Source organism: Petaurus breviceps, unplaced genomic scaffold (assembly GCF_028583685.1).
Source record: "Petaurus breviceps papuanus isolate PSGF00001 unplaced genomic scaffold, PetGlider_PUasm1.0 214, whole genome shotgun sequence".
NCBI lineage: Eukaryota > Metazoa > Chordata > Mammalia > Diprotodontia > Petauridae > Petaurus > Petaurus breviceps.
The window spans coordinates 17,413,219-17,422,218 of record NW_027185863.1 but is presented as its reverse complement, the minus strand read 5'-3'; the positions used below and the strand labels follow the sequence as shown (position 1 = coordinate 17,422,218).

Sequence of the window (9,000 nt, the reverse complement as noted above, 5' to 3'; positions counted from 1 at the left end):
GAGCAAACATGATGAAGAGAATAGAATTTCTCTTTCAGAACTTAAATTGGGTAGAACTCTGAGTTGGAACTTTTTGGAATTGGGGATGGTTTTCAGAATAGGAAATGCTTTTCCCTGAAATTGTAATGAAGGTGAGAGAGGTTTGTTACTTTTTGTATTCCTCTGTTGTCCTAATTCTTACTTAGTTGGACCCATGAGAATAGGATTCCCTGCATATTTATGTTTATGTGTGCATGCTTTTCAAATCATTTTACTCTACTGAGATTCTGAAACCTAGATATTCATATGCTTTAGTTTAGATTCTTATCAACAAAATAAATGCAGAAACCTATTAGCTAACAACCTATCAACTTCAGGTTTAATGAAGCTACTCCTGTTGTCCTTTTGAGTTTTAGAAAACAATGTCCTCTTCTCATCATGGTATTCCTGATCTATTATATTCATCAGTAAGAAAGGAGAGCCCAATAATACTTATCCTCTGGTCTTGCATTAATCACATAGTTTAATATATGAGATAAATTATCCATCTGACATCTCCTCTAGATTCAGAAAGCAGTTCTGTTTATAGCTAAGATTGGGAGTATAGGATATGGAAGTACCACACTAGTCTAGAGGAGTCTCAAAAGGTCTGGCCCAGTCTTGAGTTTTCAAAAAAACCCTAGATTCTGCATCATCAACCTTGGACTTTCTCCCACCTACAAGCCACCTTACAGGCCCAACACAAATTTGAAAAGGCAGAAGGAAAATTCACTGGGAGGGCTCACACTGTTCTATTACTACATCTAATTATAGGTTATGTTTATTCCCATGGGGAGCTAATACATGTCTCTACATTAATAATCTAATAATGTCTCTACATTAATCAATAATGTCCTGAGTCTCAGAGTCAATCTTTGTGAATATCAAATGGAAGTACGTTCTCCTTAATATGCCCACTTGGGCTGGTCCTTTAATGCTTATGCAAGTACATTATTTCACTCTTCCTCAGAACAAATACATTCACCTTTCCTCATTAGGGTTCTACCTACTCTTAATTTATTTTGATTGTAAATACCATTCTAAATGTGATTTAAAATAAAAATGTCGAACATAATTCAGTCCGTAGTAAAAAAAAAAAAACTTTCATGTGCCTGAGGAGAAGCAGGATGAGATGGCGTAGAGATCCCTTTGTTCCTAGAAGGTATCAAAGTGATAGATTTCTACATTCAGTGGCAGAAGCCCCATTTCCAGGGAACTGACATTGGGGATATGGGCCAATTATCTCTGAATGTGTTCCTAAGAATGGAAAGACTAATCAATCAATATGAACTTCATTTAGGTAGGATTGAATGGTGTGCAATATGTGAAAATGATATAAAAGATAGCAAAATGTAACTACAAATGTAGTGACCATGCTGTTCTCTGATTACTCTTTTATTTATATTATTGTTTAATTATTTTATTAATTCTGGGTTAACCAATTTTAACAGCTTGGAAATTCCTCCTCTTAAATCAATAGTTCAGTCTTCTTAAACTTTTTTCAAGTTTACACATACATATTTAATATATATTATTTTCATAATGAATTAAGCTTAACTTCTATCAAATTCTCCAAACTTTGGGAAATGTTTTTGATGTTAATGTGTAAACATCTTTCAAACCCCATATAAATCTATATAAGCAACTTTCCCTTACAGATTTATCACATAAATGCTATGTGTAGACTTTCAAAACCCGTATGTAGGAAATATGTATCTGCATATGAATAATAATAAAACATAGATATACAGTCTTATTACAATCAGGGATATCCAGTTGAATGATAACAAACCAACTTTGAATAACCAGCTCACTTTTAAGTGTAATTTGCATTATTGACATTTTTTCCCATTCTTTTCTTAAGTTTAGAAATCAGCAAAAGAATAGAATGAGGATGGTTTGGCTAGGTGGTACAGTGAAAAGAGTACTGGCCCTGGAGTCCATGTGACCTTGGGCAAGTCACTTAACTCCAATTGCCCTCCAAAAAGCAAAAAAAAAAAAATAGATTGAGGTGATATTTACAGTTTTTGAGATATAAATGCTCACACTGAAAATTGACCAGTTAGTTCTCATGAGCCAATAGGAGCTGGATCTAGCATATCCCTGGTTACAGTTTATCAAGTGAGATTATCACTGTATATTCTGGCTCCCCTCCTCTTCAATCTACATTCTGTCTTTTCATGATCCAATCTGCTCCCATGGGTGCAATTATCACCTCTACCCAGATGATTCTACAACCTCTATATCCAGTCTAGGGTCACTAGTTGGTACAGTAGATAGAGCACTGGTCCTGGAGTCAGGAAGACCTGAGTTCAAATTTGGCTTCAGACAGTACCTTGGACATCCTGGGCAAGTCACTTAATCTTGTTTACCTCAGTTTCATCATCTGTAAAAATTAACTGGAGAAGGAAATATCAAAAACACTGAAGTATCTTTGTTAAGAAAACCACAATTGGGTCACAAAAATTTGGAAATGACTGAACAACAGTGACTGCCATTTTACTTATTCAGTCATACTTTACAAATACTACCTCCGGACTTTAGGTTTTTGGACTATTCCTAAGACTTAACATGTCACCGCCTGTTTCTTGGCATTTGCCTGGGCTGTTCTCCCTTTCTGGAAAATACTATCTCCCCTTTTAAGCTTTTTAGAATCTTTATAGTCCTTCAGTGTTTGTGACCCCACCCCCTCTCCTGGCAATTCTTTCTTCCCCTGCTAAATTGTTCTTTGTCTTCTTTATTTTTCCTAGAAAATTTATACTGGTTCTTTCATTTACCCTGTCTCTTTCATTTTATAAATTGTATTCTCCCATTTGCCTCCACTCAAATAGAATGTAATTTCCTTAAGCCACAGTTTATAAAAACCTTTATTTTTTGTTTCTATTCCTTTCATATATCATGTGCTTAATAAACCTTTGCTTGTTGAATGTTCATGGTAACGTTGCTAGTAAATGAACAAGCTGGGATTAAAAACTGAACTTCTGACTCCAAGTCCAGTTCTTCTTACACCACGCCAACTAACACATTTTTTAAAGCAATATAATGGAAAAGTAGAGAAAAGAGAGACTACGCTATTTGACAGTTAATGATGAAATTTATGTATCTACATGTCATCTGTGTTTTAAGATATTTTTCTGACCCACATAATTGTAGGAGCCCAGTGATAAATGTTGTCTGAATAACAAGTCTCTTCATTAGGATTAAAGAAGTTTATCACGAGGTTCTTTATGAGATAATGAGAGACTGACAGACAAATACATACACACAAAAGTATTTACATATATGCAAGTATACACATAGAAACATATATGTAAAGCATATACACATATACATTCACTAATTTATATTCAAACATCCACATGAAAAGCGATGTTGTTCAATTGTTCAGTCATGCCCAGATCTACGTGACCACGTGGACCATACTGTCCATGGGGTTTTCTTGACAAAGTTACTGGAATGGTTTGGCATTTCCTTCACCACATGTTGTGAATACATGTAAATGTCACATAGACATAAAGATATTTATAAGCATATATATATATGCATGTGAATGTGAATGCATTGGAGTGCATATTTTTTATTTGTAGGTATATGCACATATATTCAAATATATGCATTTAAATATATATAGTTATAAGTATGTATGCACATTTGTTTATTTTTTTTCTACAGCAACCCTTAGATATCATCTATTCATTTGCTATATCAAATAAAATAATTTAGATACAGTACCTTTTGAGCTTAAAACCAATAAGTGAATGCTACTTGGTATTATGATTGCTACATCATAAAGGAGTTAATTAAACAAAAAGCATTTATTAAACTTCTACTATACGCTAGGTCCTATGCTGTGCACTAGAGATACAAATAAAAAGAATGAAGCAGTACCTACTGGCAAGGATATTATATTCTAATAGGGGAAATAATAATTCCATATATGCCTATGGAATAAACATAAGGAGAGTGAGTATCAAATTATCAAATACCAAAGTAGCTTGGGCGGGAGGGACAGAATTGGTGAAGAAATCAGAAAATGATGTCTGTGTTACATCTTGGAGGAATAAAGGGATTCAAAGAGACTGAGCTGAGGCAGGCATATATACACGAGACATGAGGTATGACCAGTGTGTGGTGTAGAAACAATAAATAGAGTGAGTAGGTGGCCAGTTTTGTTGGAGCGTAAGAGAATGATGCTGGTGTGTGATGTTCAATGCAACTAGAAATAAAGGGTTGGGGTAGATTGTGAAAGGCATTAAAAAGCTAAACAGGGTTTATATTTCCTCACAGAGAAAATAGAGAGCTCTTGAAATTGATTAGAATGTGTAATGAATCTGTCCTTTAAGGAAAACACTTTGGCAACAGAAAAGACTGTTGCAGTTACCTAAGTGAAAGATAATGGGGAACTAATCTAAGATGGTAGAGCAGCTGGATGTGAGAGGTGTGATATATATGTATATGCAGACATGTGGATATGTGTAGGCGTATGCGTATATGTATGTGCATGTGTACGTGTGTGTGCACATATGTGTTTGTATATGTTTACATAGAGTATATGCATACATGTGTATATAGGGTATGTACATATGTGTAGGTGTGTGCATGTACATACACACACGTATATGTATATATGACACATGCACGCATACATATACACATATATAAATAGCAAGAATTGACAACTGATTTGTACTGTCAGGTTAGAAATATTGAGGAATCAAGAATAATGCTGAGGTCATGAACCTAGAAAATGAGAAATGGTTTTGCCTTCAACCAAAATAGAAAAATTTGGAAAAAGGAGTGTTTTCCAATATAGATAATGAGTTCAGTTTTTGATAAATAGAAATTAAGATACCTTTAGGGAGTCTAGTTTGAACTGTTCAATAGGTAATTGATGATTAAGGACTGATTCTCAGAGGAGAAACTACAGGTGTATCTATAGATGTGTATGGAGATGATTAATTTGAGAAGATAGATCAAGAAGGGTGAGAACTAATGGGGAAAAAGGATTTGTCCACTGGTATTTAAGAATTATTTGGCCATCTTTCACTTCAGTTATTATCAGTAGTTATTAACAAATGTAGCTGGTTTGTTTCATCTTCCTTCTCTCCTTTCTTCATGTCTGGCTCTCTAAAACTGTATGTTCAGTAGATAATAAACTTATCACTATAGAATTACTAGGAGCTTGCTTCTGTCCCTACCAAGCTTTATGATCTTGAATAAATCAGGTAACATCTATCTTTCACCTATTAAACGAACAGGTAGGGGCAAACAATCTAAAAACCTAAAAATAAAATTCATTAATCCTAGGGTAGTCTTGTAGTTTAGATGTTTTGTTTTGTTTTTTCATTCTTCCTGACTCACTTTCTTCTCAACCCTCCTGGGAGGGCTAGAGAATCATGACTGGAAGTTCCTGGAAATTACTGACCTAATTTGAACTTTTCAGACACAGTCTAGAAATTCCCTAGCCTTTTTATTTCTTTAATAGAAGTGGAAGTGACATGATTTTCCCTTCCAAAATCCTCCCTCTTCACAACAATGGATACTAACTTTTCCCATAGTTTTGAATGATCTATAGTTGAAAAAAGTTCATTGGAACATTATAGCTATTTTACCTTATTATTATATATTATAGTGTGTGTATACCAAAGTATATCCAAGGGCCTGAGCTCAATAGGACATTTGTTAGTAAAATCTAAGAAATTATTTGGTGCAGGTGGGGTACAGGAGGCCCATTCTTGGTACCCAATATTTCCATCATCATAGATAATATCTATTTTTTATCTAATCTATTGCTTTAACGATTACAAAGTTCTTCACAAATACTGTCTCATTTTACCCTCACGACAACCCTGAGGTATAGGTGCTATTATCTTCATTTTACAGAGGAGGAAACTGAGGCAGATCATGTTTAATTGACTTGTCCAAAGTCAAACATCTATTAAGTGTCTGAGGCTGGATTTCAACTCATGCATTCATGACTCCAGGACTAGCACTGTATGATGAAAGGATGAAAGGAAAAGAAATCAGATAACAAAAACAAAATTCCCACTATAATTTTTCCTTTCCTATAGGATGAAATCCTTGAAGTAATGACCTCCCTGACTATTTCAATTACCATCTGTGTGATCCTGGGCAAGTCACTTAACCACCACTTATCTCAGTTTCCTCAACTGTAAAACAGGGATACTAACAGCACTTACCTCACAGGGTTATTGTGAAGATTTAATGAGATACTATTTGTAAAGTGTTTATCATACTGCCTAGCACATGGTCAACAATATAGTAATGCTTTTTCCCTACCATTCCATTCCCCCTAAATGTAATTAAAAATGCTGACATGGAAGCTTATCTTTTTCAGGGCTTATTATCAATCAACTACCAGTCATTCAGATAGCATTTAGTATGAGTATTATGATGGCACCTATTAAAATATTGTCCTTAAAATTTTATGGATTAATGTGATGTTTGTAAATTTGTGGGCAAAAGATTTTATCTCTAATGATTTTCTTGTTCTAGATGAGGCTTTTTGTTGTTTCTCGAGGATGTTTTTGAAGGTTTGTATCTGTAATGTGAGAATTTGTCATCTAATTGTTAATAAATATTAATGAATTACCTTATTGTGTTTTTTCTAGGCATCCAATAGACAATAAATCTTTTGCAAGATTTGCAATAAATCTTCAGTGTATATTGAAAAATTTCCACCATTTTATTGCATAATCTACATCAATCATTTTGTTTGGGGTCATTAATTGTAACCTTTCTATTATCTCTGATGGCTATAAGCTGATCTTTAATTGCTAACATGAATCCTTCCATTTCTGTGAAAAAAATTCCCACATGACACAGTCATTTGTTCAACATATCTTTGTTAATATATTGTTGGTTATGTTCATGTGGATATCACTGTGTAAAGGACCTTTTGATTTTTCTCTTGGGCATCATCCATTTAAGAGCTCTTTTCAGAGAAAAATCACTTTTGATTTCTTTCAATAAATCTTTTCAGGTAGACCTGAAAAGCTCATTCCTGAATAGCTTCATGCTTAGTGTGCCTTTCTTACAGAAGAAAAAGGTACCTGTAGGTAATTTCACCTATACATTCAAACTCAAAACCTTCACCCCTTATCTTTCCTTGATGTATTATTGTTATTATTATGATTGTTATTAGTATTATAATCATCATCATCATCATCCCCATCATCATCTACCTTGTTTTTCTTATATTTTTAGATGGACTTCAGATAGAAATGGTTTCGAGACAAGTTGTTTCACCAATGATTAGTAGTATAGACCACTGGTATCAAAGTAAAATTGAAATAGCTCCTGCAGGCATATAGACTTACACAACCACAAATTAACATCTGTATTGTTGTGTATTTTTATTTATTTTGCTAAAGATTTCTCAATTTCAATATTTTTCAGTTGCACTTGGGATTTTTACATATGGAAGACTGTGAGTTTGACAACTCTGATATAGACTATTTCATGGGTGGATAAAATAACTACTTTTTGAAATTGAATTAGAATATTGGGGAGTTAGTGCATTTCCTGTAGCCAGAAGGACAACTCCACTCAGAGAATTGTAAGACAATATAAATAACGTGTACTTCATCCTATTTGCACATGGTTTGATTTTGTTCTCCATATTTTAGAAACATTTCGTTACACTTTGATTGAAATTTCTATAAATTTGGTGTAGTAACATCTCTTTTATAGGTCAGCAGCATTTTATTGTCAGCAGCAATCTTAACCATTATAATACTCCTGTTTCCAAGATAGTATATTTACAGAGTATGCAGGAACATTTGGGAGTTAATATTCTTAGTATGAAGATTAGTGTTATGTGAGTTTATAAAGTATAATGAGTTTCTAGGGGCATTGTTTTTGTGGTTATTACCATTTTGTGCCTTTTTCCTAATACTGAGGTGTGTGTTAAGTTTCATTTTCCCAGTAATACTTTTTTTGCCAAACTATACATAGATTATGCATTTTGGCAGTTGGTGTCTTATAATATTTCCTTTATTAAGATCACCAGTATTCCAAAATATCAGCTTCTTATTTTTGATGGGATAATTTCAGCTATATTCTGCTGTCTCAAGATTAATCCTTTCAAATCAAGGGCTATTTTAATATTCTACTTTGAGAAAAAGAAAAAAAATGGAATTTTCCTATGCAACTTGATTAGCTTTTTAGCAGTTATTTAGCATAATGTTTTCAAAATAGATATTTTAAACTAAAAGGCAAAAAGTTCTGAGCATAAGCAGATCTTCTGACCTGCTTTGAGTTATCTTTAGTAGTATTCCATCCAGTCTGTATTAGCAGTAATCATAGGCTATTTAATTTTTCATTAAGGTATGAAGAGTCATTATTCAGATTTATGTTCATGTATTATTAACAAAGATCACCAGAGTACTTCACATGGTGTTTTTCAAATAGATCATGCATTCATACTCAATGTACTATGTAGATGAGGATCTCTCAGAGGAAGTATAGGGCTCTTCAGTCACTGAAGTAGCTGCATTTTAATAGGGAAGTTATTAAGCAGACTTCTAAAAACTACGGGATTTTAAAAACTATAATTGTTTAAGCCTACATATATTTATGCCTTCCACATCATATCTTTCCCCATCATGGTTTCAATATATTACAGACTGGCATAAGAAATTAAGTGGGAATTTTGGGAGAACTTTGTGGAAGCTGCAGATGACACATCAAGGCCAGGAGACAACATAGAAAAAGTTTACAAATTAAGAAATTAGTAAAATATATGTATAGTATTGTATAATATCAATATATGTAGTCCTTTAATACCATAATAAATCAAATTTCTTCTCTGCTATAAAAGGAGGGTCAAAAAATTTTATGTGGATTTTCCAGATCATGGGAGTGCTGTTCCCCTAACCGCTATGATGTGGAAGGGGAAAGTGTATATGGAGATATAGATAGATAGATAGATAGATAGATAGATAGATAGATAGATAGATA

General features: G+C 33.5%; 1 protein-coding gene across 1 annotated transcript in view; it reads left to right on the top strand.

The window, feature by feature from the left end:
• The window catches only part of MYO16 (myosin XVI), an 871,975-nt gene that overhangs the window by 386,237 nt on the left and 476,738 nt on the right, over positions 1 to 9,000 (top strand). The window lies entirely within an intron of this gene.